General features: G+C 34.2%; 1 pseudogene; it reads left to right on the top strand.

Annotated features, from left to right (window-relative positions):
• Nucleotides 1–20,763, top strand: part of LOC114729249 (uncharacterized) — a 145,278-nt pseudogene that overhangs the window by 81,070 nt on the left and 43,445 nt on the right.

The raw sequence follows: 20,763 nt of genomic DNA, 5'->3' as shown, positions 1-20,763 counted from the left end.
ATGATGTCCAGATTCATTGAATCTAAGATATGTCCAGATTCAATGAATAATATAGGGTGGACATATATATATACATATATAAATTCGTATATATATACATATTATATAAATATGAGAGATATTAGTTATTAGATTTAATTTATAAGATAAATTAAATCTATATATAAATTAATTCCGTCATATCTTTATTTTGAATTAAATAAATAGGTGAATTAAATATGCGAGACGGATTTAATATAAACCATATTTATTTAATTGTTCTCTTATCTGATTAGGCAATATTTGATATTGTATTAATTTTAGAATTAATTTAGGATTAATTTTGAAATTAAATATCATTCATAATACCTATAGGATCTATATATTTGATATTAGGAGCTAGGGTTTTAAAAGAGAGAGAGTGAAAACACTTGGAGATAAGAGACGGCCAAAAATAGAGAAGGAGGACGGACTCTTTGAAAAACCCTAGACGGACAAAGAGGCGCTAGCACGTCGTTCGTGACTGGAGAGCTATTCGTGTGGATACCGGTAAAGGAAGCCGACCGGAGTTGTCGACTTCAAACGACAAAGGAGGCGAGCAGAGGCATCCTGAACGGCGGAATCACCGAGCCACCAAGAAATCGAACATCGAAGGTAATGCTTCTTACTACTTGACTTAAACACGATCGGTAGATCCGGGCAAGGGATTGAAATTTTAAATTTATTTTCCGTTGCGCGTTTTTCAATTCCCTTCAGTGACAAGATAATTAACTATATTAGAGTACCAAGGCTCATGAACAGCCAAGGCAAAAAGTGCAGAATCAGGAAATGAGACAATACCAAGATCATAAGAGTCAACTCCCTGTGTGCCTTCAGGTAACCGACTAAGGTGGTCAGCTACATGATTCTCCGCTCCGGCTCTGTCTCTAATCTCGATATCAAACTCCTGTAGCAGCAAAGCCCATCTCAGCAGTCTAGGTTTAGACTAAGGCTTCTTAAATAGGTACCAAACCGCTGCATGATCTGTAAAAATAACCACTCGAGAATTTATTAGATATTGTCTAAACTTATCCAAAGCCAAAATAATAGCAAACAGTTCCTTCTCTGTGGTGGTATAATTCACTTGAGCTGAATCAAGCGTCTTGGAGGCATATGCGATGACTCTAGACTGTTTCTCCTCCCTCTGTCCAAGCATGGCACCTACTGCAAAGTTAGAAGCATCACAAGACAACTCAAAATGTAAATCCCAGATAGGTGCAGTGAGAATAGGAGGTGAAATAAGTATAGACTTCAAAGTGTCAAAAGCATGCCTACACTTGTCATCAAATTTAAATTCAACATCTTTTTTCAACAAGGTAGAAAGAGGCAAAGCAACTTTACTAAAATCCTTAATAAAGCACCGATAAAAACCTGCATGCCCCAAGAAAGACCTCAAGTCCTTTAAACAAGTAAGATAAGAAAGGGATGAAATAACTTCAATTTTGGCTCTGTCAACCTCAATCCCCTTTTGAGAGATGAGATGACCTAAGACTATCCCTTTATCAACCATGAAATGACACTTTTCAAAGTTTAAAACCAATTTGTTATCAATACACCTCTCAAGAGCCTGCTCTAGGCTATTCAAGCACTCCTCAAAACTCTCACCGTAAACAGTGAAGTCATCCATAAAAACCTCTATGTTCTGCTCTAGAAGATCACTAAATATCACCATCATGTACCTTTGAAAAGTGCCTGGAGCATTACACAATTCAAATGGCATCCTTTGATAAGCAAATGTACCAAAAGGGCATGTAAAAGTAGTTTTGTCCTGATCTTCAGGAGCAATGGGTACTTGAAAATAGTCAGAAAAACTGTCCAGAAAACAATAGTGAGACTTTCCTGAAATTCTCTCCAATATCTTATCTATAAAAGGTAATGGAAAGTGGTCCTTTCTCGTGGCATCATTCAACTTCCTATAATCTATACACACTCTCCAAGCATTTTGGACCCTAGTTAGAATCAGTTCATCATTTTCATTTCTCACTACTGTGATACCGCTCTTCTTTGGTACTACGTGTACCGGACTTACCCACTCGCTGTCTGATATGGGATAGATGATCCCAGCACTCAACAACTTTGAGACTTCCTTCTTAACCATATCCAGAATGAGAGGATTTAATCTCCTTTGTGGTTGCCTAACTGGCTTGGACCCTTCATTCAAAAGGATCCTGTGTGTGCAAACTGATGGATTAATCCCCAGAATATCCCCTAAAGACCATCCTATAGCCTCTTTATGACTCTTCAACACAGAAATCAATCTTTCTTCTTCAGAACTATTTAAAGAACTAGAAATAATAACAGGCAATTTAGAATCAGCAGTAAGAAAGACATATTTCAAATTAGGGGGAAGGGGTTTCAGTTCTAAATCAGGAGGTTGCACAATAGAAGGAACTAATTCTTTTATGTCAAGTGCATTCAATGCAAGTGGCATGTCCATGTGGCTTGGGGAAGGAGATATAAGCTCATCATGATGTGTATGTCCCCCACTTCCCAACTCAGTGCCATTCTTAGATGACCTACAAAAAAGAGGATCGGTATCAATTTTATCAACAGAAATATTAAGTAAATCACAAGGAAGAGTGGGATTAGAAGTGACTAAGTGAGTAGCAATCTTGTTGCTAGCCTCTTCTAATATTCCAGCACCACTCAAAGAAGAAGCTACCGATGTAGCTTGTGTAACAGCTCCTTTATCATCAGTACCTACAAAATCAACAAACTCGCCTTTCTCAAGGCTATCATCAAGTGTAACATTCAAGGCAGAATCACAGTTAAGACAAGATAATGCATCAAAATCATGAGAGATGGAAAGGAGGTGATCAACTTCTAAACAATTAACACACACCATGTCACATCCAGCATTATGATAATTAGAGATAAGAAATATTCTAAAATTATTGAGGATTAAAAATAATAAGGAAAAGTCAAAAAATTTTGGTGGAAAATAATTACAGTAATTTTCCAAGCCAATTATAGGAAATTGACTAATTAAAGAAAATTAGTCAAATGTAAATAAGGAATAATATTTTTGAGCCATGGAAAATTAAGGAAAGATAGGAATAATATCCTTTGAGAGTTATATGAAATTATAAAGTTGTTTTTATGACCAAATTACCCTTAGAGAGATTATAAGAGAATTTAAGGGTGATTTAGGCTAATTGAGGGATTTTATTTGGAAAATTCCAAATAAATATTTTAAGAGGAATAAAATTCCAAGAAAATTCCTATGAGATCCTAAGGAATTATAAGGAATTATGGAATTAAATGGAAACCCTCAAGTGTCCAATATTTTTCCAAATAAATGTGAAAAGTGGAAAAATCCCTAAAGAGAAGGAAATTAATTTTCCTTTTTATTTAAATATTAGGAAATTAATTTTGAGACAAAGAGGGAAATTTGGGAAGATAATAATGAGGAGAATAAATTAAGGATCTGATAGAAAATAATTACAGAGACTAAGTTACTGTAATTATAGAAAAGAAGTTAAACTCAGAGCTTAAAGTATACCGATAAAGCAAGATTGGTGTCTTGCAAATCCAAGGAATCCTATTAAGCCATGTGTCAAGCTCTTGAAGGAGAAGATTTGAATTAGCCAAGTGTCATTCCATGAATGGAAAGGATTTTGACTTTAGTAAATAATTTCATTTGGAATTATGTTAATTAAGAGAGAGGAATCAAGACTTAGTGGGGTAATGACACTTGGACTATCATTAAAGAAGGTGGTTGGGATATTTTGAAGCCTTAATCAGCTCATTCCTCCCCCATTTTCAGATGTCCATTTTGTCCAAAAGAGAGAGCAAGAGAAAAGAGAGAGCTTGAGAGGAAACAAGAAGAAAAGGAGGCACATTTGGTCATTCAAGCAAGCTTTCAAGGTAGATCTTGGTACTAGAGGTGTTCTTACTTTGTTTTCTTTCATTTTTATGGTTTAAAATCTGTCTCTTCCCTCTCTTAATGTGGAATGAACTGATTAATAAAAAAGGGGAAAGAAGTTTTGATCATAACACTTGCTAAGACACAACAACACAAGCTAGATCCTAGTGTTGGCAAGTGAGTTTAAGTGATTTTAAAGCATTTTTCATGGTTGTTGTTGTGAGAGTTATTTTCGGCCAAGTGAAGAACTGGACTGTAGGATGAGCTTTTCATTGTTTTAAGGCTTCCATGATGCTTAAAATGAGGAATGGTGTAGAGTAGACTAGAAGAAACAAGTGTTGGAAGCTTAAAAGCAAAGTTGAAAATTTTGGGTCAAAACCTCTAGTGGTTTGGTCGGTTTGTGGCTGGAAGAATCAGTTTTATTTTCACAAATCTAAGCCCATTTTCGGAATCTACATGAAAATCCATGTAGGAACAAGTCAAGGAGTGATTTTTAGGGTTAGAGAGAACCAAATCTAAAACTAGTGAACAAAGAAGGGAACTTTATGGTTCAAGAATCATTTTGATGTATGTTCTTACTTTTTCATGGTTGGATAATGATTCTTGCTGCCATTTTTGTTGAATCACATGGTTAGGGTTTGATATTTGCCAAGGGAAAGAGGAGAAGGAAGAAAGGCTAAGACTTTTGAAGCAAGGTAGTAAGTTAAACCTAGCTACTACCACTAACTAGCATTGTTGATTATTGTATGGTTAATTGCTATTATTGTGATTGAGCTCTCTTGATTGTTATGTGGCTGCTCTTTATAGTATCTTGCTTTGGCCTTTGCATGATTGAGTTTGCCAAATGATAAGCATATTAGTTCATCCATAGTAGCTAATGTGAGCATGCATAACAATGATGCTTGCTTGGTGATATAGTTGGTTAATTTACTACTGGGATTTCCAAAAATCTCATACCCCAAAAATCATGTAACATTTTAGGGCCTGAATCTTCAAAAAGGAAGCTGCAGATTGAAGGTTGATTTGTGGAGTTTAGCCACAAAATTTCGTGATAATATTTTGGTTATGTAAATATTAAACTAACAGTGCTGGAAGCACACTGACCCTGACCGGTTCACGTGACTTTTTGATTATGTTCCCGAATGCTTTAAATCGTGAAATTTGGTATGATGAAAGATGACATCCTGAGATTCAAATTTATAGCTAATACGTTAAAAATGGACAAGTATACGATTTTTGGTGAATTTCCAAAGTTAAAGGAAAGAATCTGGGAAAAAGAAATTTTGGCACTGGACAGAACGGTGTTCCACAAAAACCTGACGCTTTTTGTAAAGAATTGGACAATGAGATTATTTTTCCTTGAAAGAGGACTTAAAGATATTTAAGTATAATTTTGAACCACCCCAATTGGACTTTTGTAGAATAAGTTATGAATTTTTGAAGTTGGGCCAGAAAAACTGAATTTTTATCCGATGAACAGTAAAAATCCGAAAATTAGCGTTTTAATGGTAAAAAGTAAGCCCAAGACCATCCAATGTGGTCAAAAATGATTTTGAAAAGGAACCTAAGTCAATATTATAGTAAGGTGTGACACACCACGTCACCATAACATGAGCAAAAAGAAGAAGAATGAGGGGTAGATAAACAAGTAAATGCATCATCATGCTCAACAATCTCGTCATACCAGTCATGTTCATGCATCTCAGATTCATGCAAATCATCAACCTCATTAACAGCACAATCAATCAAATTAACACCCAAGTAAGAGCAATCTGCATAACCTTGACTCATAGCATCAGAAATGTTGAAGGTAATCTGTTGGTCCCCAAAGCCCATGGTAATGACCCTATCTTTCATATTAATTATGGTTTGGACTGTTCTAAAAAAAGGTCTTCCTAGAATCAAAGTGCTATCGGCTTTAATCTCATCAGTCATATCTAGCATATAAAAGTCAGCTGGGAACATAAGACCCTTCACTTGCACAAGAACGTCCTCAAGAAAGCCCTTACAATGTCTCACAGTCCTATCAGCTAGACCTAGCACAATACTAGTGTCTTTTAAGGCATGAATACCCAAACTCTCATAGATAGAGGTAGGCATAACATTTATGGCTGCACCTAAGTCTAGTAAGGCATGTGAAATGTTTGTTTTGCCTATGGTACAGGGAATAGTATAGGAACCCGGGTCTTTGCACTTAATAGGCAGCTGTGACTTGAAGATAGCACTAACACTAGACCCTAGTTGGATTCTCTCACTATGCCTATACTTCTTCTTGTTTGTACATAGATCTTTCATAAACTTAGCACACTTAGGTATCTTCTTAATCAAGTCAAGTAACGGCACATTAACCTCAAGTTTGCTAAACATTTCAGAAAGCTCATTATTATCTTTCTTTTCAACAACTTTCTTACTCATGAGATATGAATGAGAAAAAGGCAAGTCAGAAATGTTTACCTCATCACCTTTGGGAGGTGATCCTTTCTCTATTGGCTCTTTGGATTGAATGGAGGTCTCTTGAGTAGCCTTGGGAATGTCTTGAGTGGTTTTAGAAGGAGAAGACTCAACTTCTATCTCTTCGCCAACTGGTTCTTCATCCTCTTCATCTTCTTTGAATTGCATTGTCTTAGCACCAATTTCCTTACCGCTTCTCAATGTAATTGCATTCAAAGATTTAGGATTTATCACCGTGTTGGAAGGCATTGAACCACTAGCCTTAGCTTGCTGTTCACTCATACCATTTGACAACTTAGTGACATAAGAAGTCAAATTAGAGGTTCTAGTTTCCCATTGCTCAATCCTATTCTCTAGGGCTGCAAATCTAGCTTCAGATTTAGCTTCAGACTTAGATATGTACTCAGTCATTGCCTCAATGCCCTTGAGTATTCGAGGGAACCGCTCATCATCCTTAGACTGTGATTGCTGTGGGGTAGACATGGCTCTAGAAGATTCTTCTTGTAACCCTCTATAGCAAGATTGCCCTTGAGGAACCATATTCCCTTGAAATCCTTCTTGAACCTGCCTATTGTCACCTCTTCCCCATTGGAAATTTGGATGAGCTTTCCATCCTTCATTATATGTGTTTGAGTATGGGTTCCATTACTTAGATTGATTGGCCCTTCCTTGATACATGGCAGAAACCTCCTCATATCTATAAGGGCAAGCAGTAGAGATGTGCATAACAGAGTTACAATGCTCACAACTAGGTGTAGTCATCTCAATAGAATTAGGATTCCAAGTGTCAACAAGGGGAGTGTGAGATGCAAACTTATTCAACTGTGTAGTCAAAGCAGCAATTTGAGAAGTGAATGTGTCCAATTGAGGAATGTGGACTGAAGAAGGATTAGTATGCATTGCATTGACATTTTTAGACTCCCTGATGTTATACTGTTGATGGTTCAAGGCCATTTTCTTGATAGGTTCCCATGCCTCCTCAGCAGTTAAATCAATGAGAGAACCCCCAGAAGCAGCATCCAACATCCCCTTGTCTTGGGTCTTAAGTCCATCATAAAAGTATTCGACTAACTGCTCATCTGGAATCTGATGGTGTGGACATCTAGAAAGCAAGTCCTGAAAACAGTTCCAGTAGTCATAAAGTGACTCATCATAGTCTTGCTTTGCAGAGTAGATCTCTTTTCTCAATGTAAATGTTCGGGAAGTAGGGAAATACTTCTCTAAGAATGCTTTTCTGAGGTTGTTCCAGTTATGGTAGGCATCTGCCATATGCCTAGGCAAGCTTATGTACCATTCTCGCGCTTTGCCCTCCAGAGACAAGTGGAATACCTTCCAAAGAAGCTCATCCAGATTAGCCCCAATCGGCTTCATGCTAGAACATACCATAGAGAGAGATTTCAGATGATTGTATGGGTCCTCACTTGTCAAACCATAGAATTTAGGCAAAGAATTAAGCAGTGGATCTTTAATCTCAAAATTGACATCAACATTAGGGCATGCAACATTAAAAGGATCATAATTTGCATCAGAAGTAGTGGCTTCCCTAATGGTTCTTCTCTAGGGTTACCTCCATTATTCTCTCCTACTCTATCATGTTCCCCATTATGTCCATTGCCCCCTCTGTCATTACCACCATTGTTGTTACTGTTAGGATTGTTAACAGTTTCCATTATGTCACCTAAGTCAACCACCAAATCTAAACCGGTTAAATTGTCTAGTTCAACCTCACTAGTCCTTTCTACCCTTTAGTCTTGTCTAACTTCCCTTAAAGAACTTTGAAGCTCAGGATTGAAAGGAACTAGGGTTTTAGACCTACCCCTTCTTGGCATAAACAATCAACCAACCAGAAGAAATTAAGCAAAAGAAAACAGATGAATGCAGTGCAATACAAGTGTATGTGTATGAGAATGAAAATGCAAGAGATAAAATGAAAATGAAAATAAAAAATGCAAATGGATGAAAAATAAGATATTTAGTTGTGTTTTTGAAAAATTTTCTATGTAAAGGAAAGAAGTGCTATGAAAAATCAAAAGAAACAAATGCAAACTACTAAAGAAAATGCAAAAACTAACAAAAATGAAAACTAAAAAGGCTCAACAAATGAATCCCAATCAAAGTTACTTGACACTTAATTACTAGGGAACCAATTTCTTGGCTCCCCGACAACGGCGCTACTTGAAGTACATGCCCTTAATTTGTCACTTTGGGGTTACTCCAAAAATTAACCGAATTAATGCAATATAGTGCACAATCCGGGTCGTATTCACTTTGAGGAGCCAAAAACGAAATTATATCCTAGTAAATAAATGCAAGTAACCTAAACTATAAAGAGGATTTTTGATTTTGAAGAATTGCTAACTAAATGACTTGAATTAAATTGAAGTTAAAATACTTTATTTTATTTTTTTATATAACAATGATTAAAATAAATGAAGATGAAAGAAATGAAAATGAAACACGTGAATAACAATGATAATAATCAATCCTCTAATTCAGCAATGCAGGCAATCATCACTCTAAAAGATGTAGGAGTTAAAACAATGAATTTAGAATTATAATTAAGCTTTTAATCCAACAACCGAGCCATCTCGAATTACCACAAAATATTTTCCTAAAATCCCAACTTACTAACTGCAACCAGAATAATAAAATGGGATTAAGGATGCTAAAACCAATGCTTAATTAGAACTCTTAAATCCAACACAACAGAATTAAAGCTAGCAAGAGACAATATGATCCAAGATTCCAAGACACCTCAGAAAATCACAATATATTAACTCCAAAATCAATACAAATGTCATAACCACAACATTATAATTGAAATTAAAGTTATAAACAGCCCAATGTCAAATGTTAAGCAATAATCTAGCCACAATAATCTCAAAAAATAATCAGATTTAACAATACAAATTTTCCAATAATTAGAATAACTATCCTAAGACCTGGGAATTGTTAAACAATTATTAGACAGGAAATTAAAGTAACTAAAACTCCCCTTTGATGATCGAAGCTCCTGCCATTGTTGTTGAATTAGAGAATTATAGAACCTCAGCCACGGATTGTCATAAGGAATGCCATAAATAATGCTCTGCTACAGGCTGCCATGGAAGAGAAAAAGGAGATGGTGATAATGGCGATTCTGCAGTTGCTGTTCGCGCCTCTGGTTCACTGTGTCTGCCTTGCTAATCTGGTCTTTGCACGCTCGCCTCTGCTTGTCTGTTGTAGCGCTGAGAAGAAGAAGAAGATGAAGAAGGGAGGTTCCCCCTCTACAGTCGCTCACTCCTCTGGTGCTGTCGGCCACACTTCTGGCACTTCATTCTGCTTCTTCGCTGTCGTCTCTCCGTCGAGCTCTGGATCTCACTCAGCTCCCTCCCTCACACATCTGTCGTCCTCTATTTTTTTTTTTATTTCACCGCCGCCCCGCTCGTTCTCCTTCTGAATGAAGGTGATGAATTATTGGATATTAGGGATGAGAGCAAAACGCAACGTTTTACTCCCCCTTTTTATTATTATTATTTTTCTTTTTTATTTATTTTTTTTTTACTTTTTAAATCTTCCAAAAACCTACAATCAAAATTTAAGAATAAGGTAGTATTAATTGTCCTTAAAAATCAATTAATTATAATTAAATCAAAACATGACAATTTTGCCCCTATAAAATAATAATTCAAAATAAAACATATTAAATCAATTAGCAATCAATTAAGGTCAAGAGGAACTAATTAAGTTGACAAAACCCATATAAAAGATATCAAAATATGTAAAAATAATTGAGTTTGTTAGATTCCTATTTTCACCATGCTCGGAACCTTCAAGCTGCACCCTATCCCCAAATATGGTGCAGCTTCATGCGCGCTCCTTGATTAACTGATTTTGATATTTTCAAATTCGCATTGTATATGATGACCGCTTTAAATTTGGGATCCTTATATGAAAATTATTATCCCCAAATCTCTACCATACTTTTGGGTCGTTCCTTTCAAGTTTCTAAATCATATTTCGCAATTTCTTAAATTGAGTATTACATTGCTTGCTATAATTTCCAAATAGATATTTCCCCATTTTTGGTTTTTTTTTTCAATTGATTTTTCCCCATGTTAATTAATCATTTTTTGTTTTATATATATTATACATATATTTTTAAATATTATGCAAGATATTCATATATAATATATATGCTTTGAATTATATGCAAACAATTTGGCCAAACAAATTATATGTAAAATATAATTTACGTATTTTATGTATTTTGCATTTATATGTATGTCCATGATGGTTATTTGTGTCTTTGTTATATATTCTATATACATATATATTTGATCCCTATAAAATTTCACATGTATTTTGTAAGAAACATAAAGTATAATGTATAATACATCCGTCAAAAACAATCCTCCGATTCAAAATGACCAAACAACAATTCCTGTTCATCATCTTTTTTGTGATGACCATCAATAAGAGCCAGGGCCAGTCATTAACCAACATCAATTTGTACCTACCTAAGTCAGTGTTTACATGTGAACATGGACAGTTTTATGTCTCATTGTCAAGGGTCAAGAATATGGACGGTTTCAAAATATTGATCCTCAATTCTGACAGCAAACCCTCAATTCTACAGGGAAGTCTTCCAAAATGTGCATTCGTAATGACTTCATTCTCACCGTCATGGCCAGCTGGCATCTTCACACTATTAGTATGCAAACTTCCTTTGTTAAAATTACATAATACTGCCATGTGATGCATTATAATAAAATGAGAATTATTTACATTTAAGCAGCTCACATGATAGTCCTTCCCTCTTCACCTCCCCTATTCCCTATTACTTAACAAAGAACCTCCATAAATAATAGTTGCACAAGGAGAAGATCCTATTTGACGGTCTTCCACCAATGTTATTCTTAGTGTAGTATATTGGGAGGTCTTCCAAAATGTTCATTTAGAGTAACCACATCATCCAATTCGTGAGATGCCTTTCAACTTCATATTATCAACATGATAGCTACCACAATTACATTACATTTAGAACTCTATGACTCTGGGATTAACTTAATTTATGCACTTCAGGCAACTGGATATCCATCTTTACCTCTCATATAACTTACAACTAAAACACAATAATACAAAACCTGCCAAAAAATTACATGTACCACAACCATCCGTGCACACGCACGGGAGAAGATCCTAGTTTGAGATCTAAAAGTATAAAATTAAGAAAATATTTGAATATGATTTAATATTAAAGGAAGTATGTATTTATTAATATTAAGTTGAAGTTAATGAGGATATTTTATGGAGTATAGATGAATTACCCACAAAGGGTTAAGTTTTAATGGCATAATCTGAAATTATATATTTACAAAAAGAAAGGGAGGAAAAATTTAGTAAGGTATGGTAAATTAAATAAAAGTATTCAAGATATGTTCCCACATAATATATTACAATTATTTATTATGAAAAAAATTGAGTAGAATATACAACTAGAGTTTAATTATTTAGACTTTCATAGTCATTTTGGCAAATTTAGAGATTTCCAAGTACCATGACATGAATTTTAAGAATAATTAGAATTTTATATATATTAAAGAAAGAAAAAAAACAGAAAAGAAAAGAAGAAAAGAAAGACAATTAAAATATATACAGTTGGGCCCACATCACCCCCTTCCTTCCTTCACTTCGTCTTCTTCTCCGTCTTTTCTTCTAGCGCGTGTACTCCATTAATGGAGATTTCAGATACTTATCAGCTCCATTCCATTCTCATAAAATTTCCCAATCACATGCTTATTTCATAAATATTTTTTCTATCCTTTGTGAGCTTTCTATTGGTATAAATTTTGTTGGAAGCAAAACAAATTGAAAGATTAGGGCTTGGAGTAAGTGTGTTCAACAAATGGAAATCATAGAGTTGTAAAGATAAGTAAATACATGCATTTCATCGGTTCAGAATTTTCCTATCACATTAATTTGAGAATTTTAGAGTTAGGACTTGAATGTTAAGGGAGGATATGATTGGATACAATAATTTTATTGATTAAACTTAAATTTAATGATTGGGTTATGTTTATTGGAGGTGGAATTGATATTTAATCGGTTTAGATTGATGTTGTAGCTTATAATTTGAAATGAGTATTTTGGATGGAACCCTGAATTAGAAAAATTGGGGATTTTGATCAATTTGGATAATTGTAGGTTAATCATTAGTTCAATTTAGAACTTGGAAAATATGTCAGTTGATATGATTAAAAGTGAGATTTGAAAGTTAGAGGTAGAATTGGTGAGTTTAATTCTATATAATTAAATTGATTGTTTATTTAGTAATTTGGCTAATGAGGAATTGTATAATAAAGTAGACTGAAGTTCAATGAGTTGATGTTGGCAAATTGGAAGCATTCAAGTATTGGTAATAATAAGTTTGGAGTATAGGTAACCCTGATTATTCTTTTATATACTTGTCAAATATAATATTGATATATTGGCAACTCTCAATTATTAAAAATAATTTGGAAACGATGCTATGCTATACTCCCTCCGTCTCTTATTATAAGATCCTTTTAACTAAATTACACGGTTTAATAAATAAAATCAGTTAAAAGTAATTAATATGTAGCAAATATAATTTTTTTTCCCAAATATACCCTTATATATAAGTGGGTAAATGTGAGAGAGTAATAGTGAGATAAATGAAGAAAGAGAATGTATTAAATGCATTAAATTAGGGGTAAAATAGGTAATAATACATTAAATACTCAGACAAACTCAAAGAAAATGTTATAAAAATGAACAGGCCCATTCAAAAAATTAGATCTTATAATAATAGATGGAAGGAGTATGAATTATATGATGAACACGATCGAATATAGTTCCTTGGGTTAAAATAGTATTGCTATCTTGATGACTATTGAAAGGATGTAATATTGGATACATATTGTTTGCAATCATACTCATATATGTAGAACTATATACATGTCATAATTGTGATTGCTTGCCTTTGATACACACGGATGGTTGTGAAGTTGTGATGTGAGGTTTTGTGTATGTAAATACCATGCGTTATGCCACTGTTCTGTGCAGAGTGAGTGGTGTCACACCTTACTTTATTACTCAATTTTACATCAAATGGGAGCATTTAGAATAATTTCTCAAGGCGTTAAGTTGGAGAAATTTGAATTTTTAAATTTACTTTTTGGTTACTATTCATTATAACCTTAGATTTCTTCAAATTTTGAAACAATTATAACTAATTCTAAAAAAATCAAAATGATATGGTTCCAAGTCTTACTTGAACCTTGCAATAAGCTCTTTAAGGGAAAAATACATTCAAAGTTTGAATCCAATTCAGGTGTGTCCATTTTCAACATCAAGATGTGCTGTTCATTTGGTCATTTTCTAATTTTTTAGAATTTATACCCAACTTTAGAAGGGCATAACCTTTTGTACAAAACTCCATATTTCATGAAATACTACTCATTTTAAAGTTAAAAATATGATCTATTAGACTATTAAGTTTTAGATCCAAACTCTATCATTTGCCTAGAATTTCACATGGTCAAATTTTTCCCTTAAAAATGTCAACTTTTATCCTTTTTCAAGCATATTTTATCCAAATAAAGCCATGACTATTCCCACATGATTTAGTCACATATCATAGCATATAATAAGTCATTTAATATAATTTACACTTCATTAGGATCATCCATACACATTACAAAACTTGGGCATAAAGTTCAATATAAATTCAACATAATTCCATAACATATTTCCTTCATGGAGATACCATCTCCTTGCCTTTGGTCACACCACTTGAGGGTCCTATTGGTTGTTTATACATAGAGAGGAATGAGCTTTCATAGAAATCTCAGTAGCAAAGGAATTACAATAATAATATCAAACAAGCAAGATATATTACAAACAAATTCATAAACATTTTCTCGCCTTTATGCACTACAAAAAAAAAAAACAGCTAAGTATCGACAGAATAATTTCCATCCCTAATGTCTGACAGATTACCCACGAAAATTCCGTGGCTAATTCTGTGGCTAAAATTTTATAATTAAAATTAGCTACGGAATACTTTTCCATGGCTAATTCCGTGACTAAAATATAATATTTAATATAATATAATATAATATATAATAAATATATAATTAAATTATATATCTTATGAATGTTAAATAAAAGAATTAAATTTAAAAATATATTTATGAAAAAATAATTTACTATTTAAAATTCAAAATTAGTGTCATTGGAAGTTAATATTATATTTAAAATAATTTTTTTAAAAAAATAAAGCATAAACAAATATCTAAAAATTATTTTGTTACAAAAATAGTTATGATTAAAATTATCATATAGTTTATTTTTAATTTCTAATAATATACATGTGTATATATAATTATTTGTGTAAGAGAATATTATATATATATATATATTTAATTTTGCATAATAAGTCAGTAAGTTCATTGCAGCTCAACTGGTAAAATCACTTTGAGGAGGAATTATATGGTGGTGACTTGTGGCAATACAATGTGGCATGTGAGATAGCGACACGTGGCAGCAGAGGTGAGGTAGCAGGGACACGTGGAGATGAGGTCATGACACGAGGCGGAGGAGCTAAGGTGGCAGCAACATGTGGAGATGAGGTGGCGGCGACACGAGGCGGTAGAGGTGAGGTGGCAATAACACGTGGCGGTGAAGGTGAGGTGGCAGCAACATGTAGAGATGAGGTGGTGACATGTGGCGGTGAAGGTGAGGTGGCATTTTAATTTTTTTTAAAAAAATTAGCAACGGAATTGAAATTCCGTCGGTAATTACCAACAGAATTAGGGGCGGAATATGAATTCTGTCGATAATTAGAGACAAAAAAATTTTGTCAGTAATTAGCGATGAAATTCGGATTCCATCGGTAATTACCGACGAAATTTTAATTCCATCACTAATTCTGTCAGTAAAAAATTAGCGATGGAACCAATTCTGTCGCTAATTCTGTCAGTAATATGATTTTGTCACTAATCCATCACCAATTCTGTCGCTAAATAAAAATTCTATCGCTAATCAGATGTTTTCTGGCAATGATACCATGCAATTATCATCCCAATTCATTCCAAATCAACATGTTAATGCATATTGCCAAGGCATACAATGCAACCAATCAACATGTTATCATCATCAAATAATTTCAAATGTAACATTGCAAATATTCAAGAATCACATTATGTAACAACCAAGCAAGTTAACATTAAAATTGTAAATTCCATGCTACCTCTTTTTAATCCACAATTTTCGGCCTCTTTGATTTGTCACATCTCGCCGAATTTAATATTGATAAAAGGGATAAAAATTTAATTCAAGGCCCAATATGAAAGGTAGACTGGCTAACCAAGCCAGACATGACATAAGATCCGGATAAGGTTTGGACTGGTATTTTTGAAATTATCAGTCCAAGAAGGGTAAAATAGGAAAATTTGAGAAAAATTCCAAAAAATTCTTAGAAAATGGAAAAAAGGTAAATTAGAGGTTTTGGAATCACAATAGAGGCTCTAAAGGTGAAAATGGAATGAAAATAGATTATTTCAGAATTTCCTCAAAACAAAAGTTTTTTGGGAAAATAGTGAAAAATTGAAGGAAAATAATTATTTTGAATAGCTAGAGGCCTCGATAATTCTAAAAAAAAGGGATAATTATCTAAATATTTATGAGAATTTATAAAATTGGTTTCAAATCTTGGAAGCACAGGAATTTATTTTAGGGAATTTATTCTCCGGTAGTTCTACCGATAAAAGCCTAATTAGGAAAAATTCAAAATAAATAGATAGAGGTAGATAAAAAATTTTGAAAATTTTGAGCTCATGTCCTTATATGAAAAATGGATTCTTCATGGAGAGAAATAAGATTTTGGAAGCCTAGAAAAATTATGGAATGTTACTAGTGAATAGTAACCGATAAAGTTTCGCAATGGTTTGGGATTATAATCTGGCTTGTGGGCCATCTTCTTGGACCATCCTAAACCATTTGTGAGTCCCACATTAAGCCCAATTAAGGCCCAATTCCATGCAGATTCTTGACCCTTCAATTTAATTGGATTTAAGTTAATTTCAATCAAAATATCAGTAGTAAAGTTCTGGAAACTGGAGACTTGTCATGATCTAAAAATCGGGACATTGGATGGCAGCCACATGGCCTTTTTGCTAGCCAAATTTTGTCCATTGATCAAGGGGGGAGGCCAAATTGATTTCTCAATAAGTACCCCCTCAAAATATCCAAAAATAGGTAGAAAATTAGAAAAACAAGGGGAGGTACTTCCATTTTGTTTTCTTGAATTGGAAACTATTTTAATGAGTGCTTTTGGACAAGAAATCATCAAGATTTAGTCAAGTATTCACCAGGGTATATCTAAGCTTCACTATAGTTGAGATTAAAGCTTGCCTGGTTAGGTTTTTGAATTGAAGTTTCAAGAGGGAGATGTTGTAATTTTCATCCAACATGCTTATGCTTTAGGGAAGGATAGAAGTCTCAAATATAATATGGAATAAGCATGTTTAAATGGTGTTTGGATTGACTTTTGGAAGAAAACCAACTTAGGTTTCCTTAAGGTTAAATCCGGCCAAGAGAAGTTTGTGGGACAGGAATTTGTTTCACCTTGATTTGATGACTCCAATGAGTTTAAAATGTGTTTTTGTGCAGGGATATACTAAAAGGAAGTGTTTAAAATCATTAGAATCAAAAATGAAATTTTTGAAAACCTATATACCCCTATTCGTCCAAGGCTGTTTGAGAGGGAAGGAGTTAGATTATTATAAATCTGATTAGATATTTGGATTCTATATGAAAAATTGTATAGGAATGGACTAAGAGATTGATTGAAACAAAGAGGAATAATTATGTTAAAAATCAAAGAAGATGGGGGAATTAAGAAAGTTTAAGTGTTGTATTTAAGTTGAATGATAGTTGATATGGCTTGGAATTATACGTGAATTGATAGGTTTTGTGAGAAATTCAAGGAGAGCATAATTCCCGTAAGGAGGCCGAATTGCATCAAGGAATAAGAGGTAGCATTGTATTATAATTTGATTGTTTATCTTGCTTGCTTAATGTGATTATGTTGATTGCTTGAATTGAGGGATTTATGTGATGATAATGGTTGATTTTATGACATTTGATCGTGCTTTGGCCAAATGCATGTTTCTCTTTTGGGTGTCATGCAAATTATGATTTTATGTTACTTGAGGATGTCTTGAAGTTTTATAACATGTCACATTATACTTACTTGATTTACATGATGATTGTAATTCGTTGCTACTAAGATTTCAATGAAATCTTACTCTCCTCAATGTATAAACAGTAATAGGAATCCTAGGTGGTGTTACTAAGGACAAGGAGAAAGGAGAGGGATTCACTTGGAGGATGAGAGAGTTTATGGTTACTGAAATAATATTTTGTACTTATACGTTGGTATGTATTGTTGTAAACTATGTTGAATTATTATGTCAATGATTACGGATAAGTACATGTGGGTAATTGATCAAACATTATGTGTGAGAACATGTCACATGGTTGAGAAAAGCTAGATGAAGGGAAAAGAAAAAGAAAAGGCAAGAATAAAGATTGACTTTTTGGGAGCAAAGTTTGACCAGTGTGATTTTGAGCAATTGGATGAATTTGGATCTGAAATTTGACATGTTATAGATCTCATTTTTAGCTTTAAAACAAGTAGTAATTTATTAAATTTGGAGTTTTGTACAGAAAGTTATGCCCTTCCAAAGTTGGGCATAAAACTTGAAAAAATTGAAAAATGACTAAATGAACAGTACCACATTGAATGAAATCTGGGATTGATGCATGAGATCTAGATAATGATGAGTATTTTTCCTTTAAAGAGCATGCCAAGAGCTTTCTATAGAACCTAGAACCACTTCATTTCAATTTTATTATAATTAGTTATAAATTTTCAAAGTTGGCCAAAAATGCTGTGAATGGTGAATAGTAATTCGGAACCTAAGGTAAAATTTTTCAAATTTTCTCACACTTAAGGCTTATATAATGGATCTGAATGGATCCAATTATTATATAATGGGATATTGAAGGAGGTGTGACACTTTTTGGTATCAGAGTAAAAGTTCTGGCTTACTGTAATATGCTCTGATTATGTGATATGTTTGCTATGGATTAAAAGTTTTGAGTGTGCTTGATAAATGTTCCGCTAGTAGTGCACTGTGGTACTGTATGGCATGGTATTGCCCTGTGTTATCTTGAATCATGTTGCATTGTATTGGTTGAATTATATTGTTGGTTTGGTTTGCTGCACTATTGGGAAAAGAATAGGAGTTAGAAAGATGGTATGCTGTAAAAGCGATTGCTTAATAGAGGTTGTTAACTAGAGGATACCTAGAGAATGGTACCCAGAATGGTACCACCCTTTGGTAGGAGATTCCAATGATCCTACTCCCCCACTAGGACATTACTATTACTCACTTTCTAGGGAAATCGAAGATATTCATTCTGGAGTGGGTTCAAATCAAATAATACAGCTATAGAAGGACGAGGCAGGGTCTTGCACATGGCCAGTGACAGAGTTACAGCTGAGATTATGTTTGCGGTCTATGCGTAGATCAAGAAATCATGATGATGAGGTAGGCCCCAATAGAACTTTACCTTTGAGAAAGAGGTTATCATCAGTGTCTAAGGAATTTAATACGACTGAGAATCTAATTAAAGAATTCAAGTACTTGGGTAGGTACATCAAGAGGGATAAAGATCAGTATGCCACAGTTTACCTTGACTTCTTCTGTCAGGTCAGGTGATTGTATACATCAGTTAACAAGGAAAGCCAGACCCTGGATACAGATATGTGGGGTGGGCACTACTATCTAGTCTTCTAGATACATGGATATGGGAAGAAGCCATACCATCTATTTGTGATAGAGTAGATGGGTGTACTTTTGAGCAGATGCTGGACGTCCTAGAGGACTTTGTTACTGCTACTTTTCCTTTTTGGGTGGATTCTAAATAGCTGTATTAACTGCATACCTTTTGATATGACTGGCTGTCAATAATGGAACTATGCTGCTATTTTGCATATAAAAGGGATTATGTATGAAGGTTAATGGTTATATAGTAATATTATTCCTCGTGAAGTTAAGAGATGATAATAAGTATGGTAAGGATAAGATACGATATACAAGGGAAAAAATAAAACAGACCCCCTGTTGATCTGATTTAAATAGTAATGAACTAATTAGAGGAACAACAGTAAACGGTGCAAGATTTATTAGTAACTCAAGCTCGTCACGAGCAAGAAAGGAAAGTTGCAATAGCAGCAATAGTAACAGCAGCTATAGCATAATTGCAACAACCTAGACAAGGAGTGGCCGAGATAGCCCAACCCGTCCAACCCAACTCTAAGGGATTATGGTAGAACAAGTAAGGTCTACAAGGGAAGTGAATAAGCTACAATAGTGGATTATGCACTTTGGCAAGTATAACCCACTGAGGTTTGAGGGCACACTAGATGTGCGAATAGCTGGAGACTAGACTACTCGGCTAAGGGAATCTTTAAAATGATGGATTGCTCTGCTGAGATCAAAGTGCAAATGGCAATCTACAAGTTAAGAAGGAAGAGCAAATAGGAGGTAAAAGAGCTCGAGAATAGACAGCTCAGTTGCTGAGACCCAAGTTACTTAGGAATCTTTTAAGGATTAATTCTTCTAGAAGTATTCCCTTGAGATTACACGGGATGAGAAGGAAATTGAATCCCTCATTACAAGTAAGTGAATGATGAACGATGGTTCATTGAGAAGATGATTAAGGGTGATTAAGGAAAAGTTAGCCCTGAGGAAAATTGGAAATTGCAATAAAATGATGAAAGCCTACTGAATCATCGAGAGAAGTTAGAGTTGTCATGGGAGTATTAAGACAATGTTGAGGGTTGATAAACCTCAGGTAAAGATGATGACCAAGGGAACTTTCAATTTAGTGATAGCCCAAGAAGGACATGCACCGAGGAGAATTGAACATTGTTAGATAGGCCTAGAGTTATGAAAATTTTAGGGGAAGTTACGGAGATTGGTGATACACAACAAATCAGAATTTATATTTTCATTTTGGAAAACCCGGACACTTTACAGGGGAGTGTTGCCTTGGGGGCAAGAGGAAACTAGTGAGCTGCCCGAGGTAACTTAAGATACAATCCATATGATTAATTGTACAGGGTGTAATGTCAGATTCGGGCGCTAGCTATATATTTACACTATATGGTTATGATTGGCAAATGGACTTTATTGGAAATATTATCAAGTAATTTTTACTAGCACTAGAGTAATGACCTCTATTGTGTTTAAAGTATACCATCTGGTGTATATATTGCCATGCTATCTCTGATCAGATATGCATACCATCTTGTGATATTGATTTGAAAACTGGCTTGAATTGATTTTCAA

Source organism: Neltuma alba, unplaced genomic scaffold, assembly GCF_004799145.2.
Source record: "Neltuma alba isolate B1F8T4 unplaced genomic scaffold, ASM479914v2 tig00012617_pilon, whole genome shotgun sequence".
Lineage (NCBI taxonomy): Eukaryota > Viridiplantae > Streptophyta > Magnoliopsida > Fabales > Fabaceae > Neltuma > Neltuma alba.
Note: the sequence above shows the minus strand (reverse complement) of the source record. Positions and strands in the feature narration are given on the sequence as shown.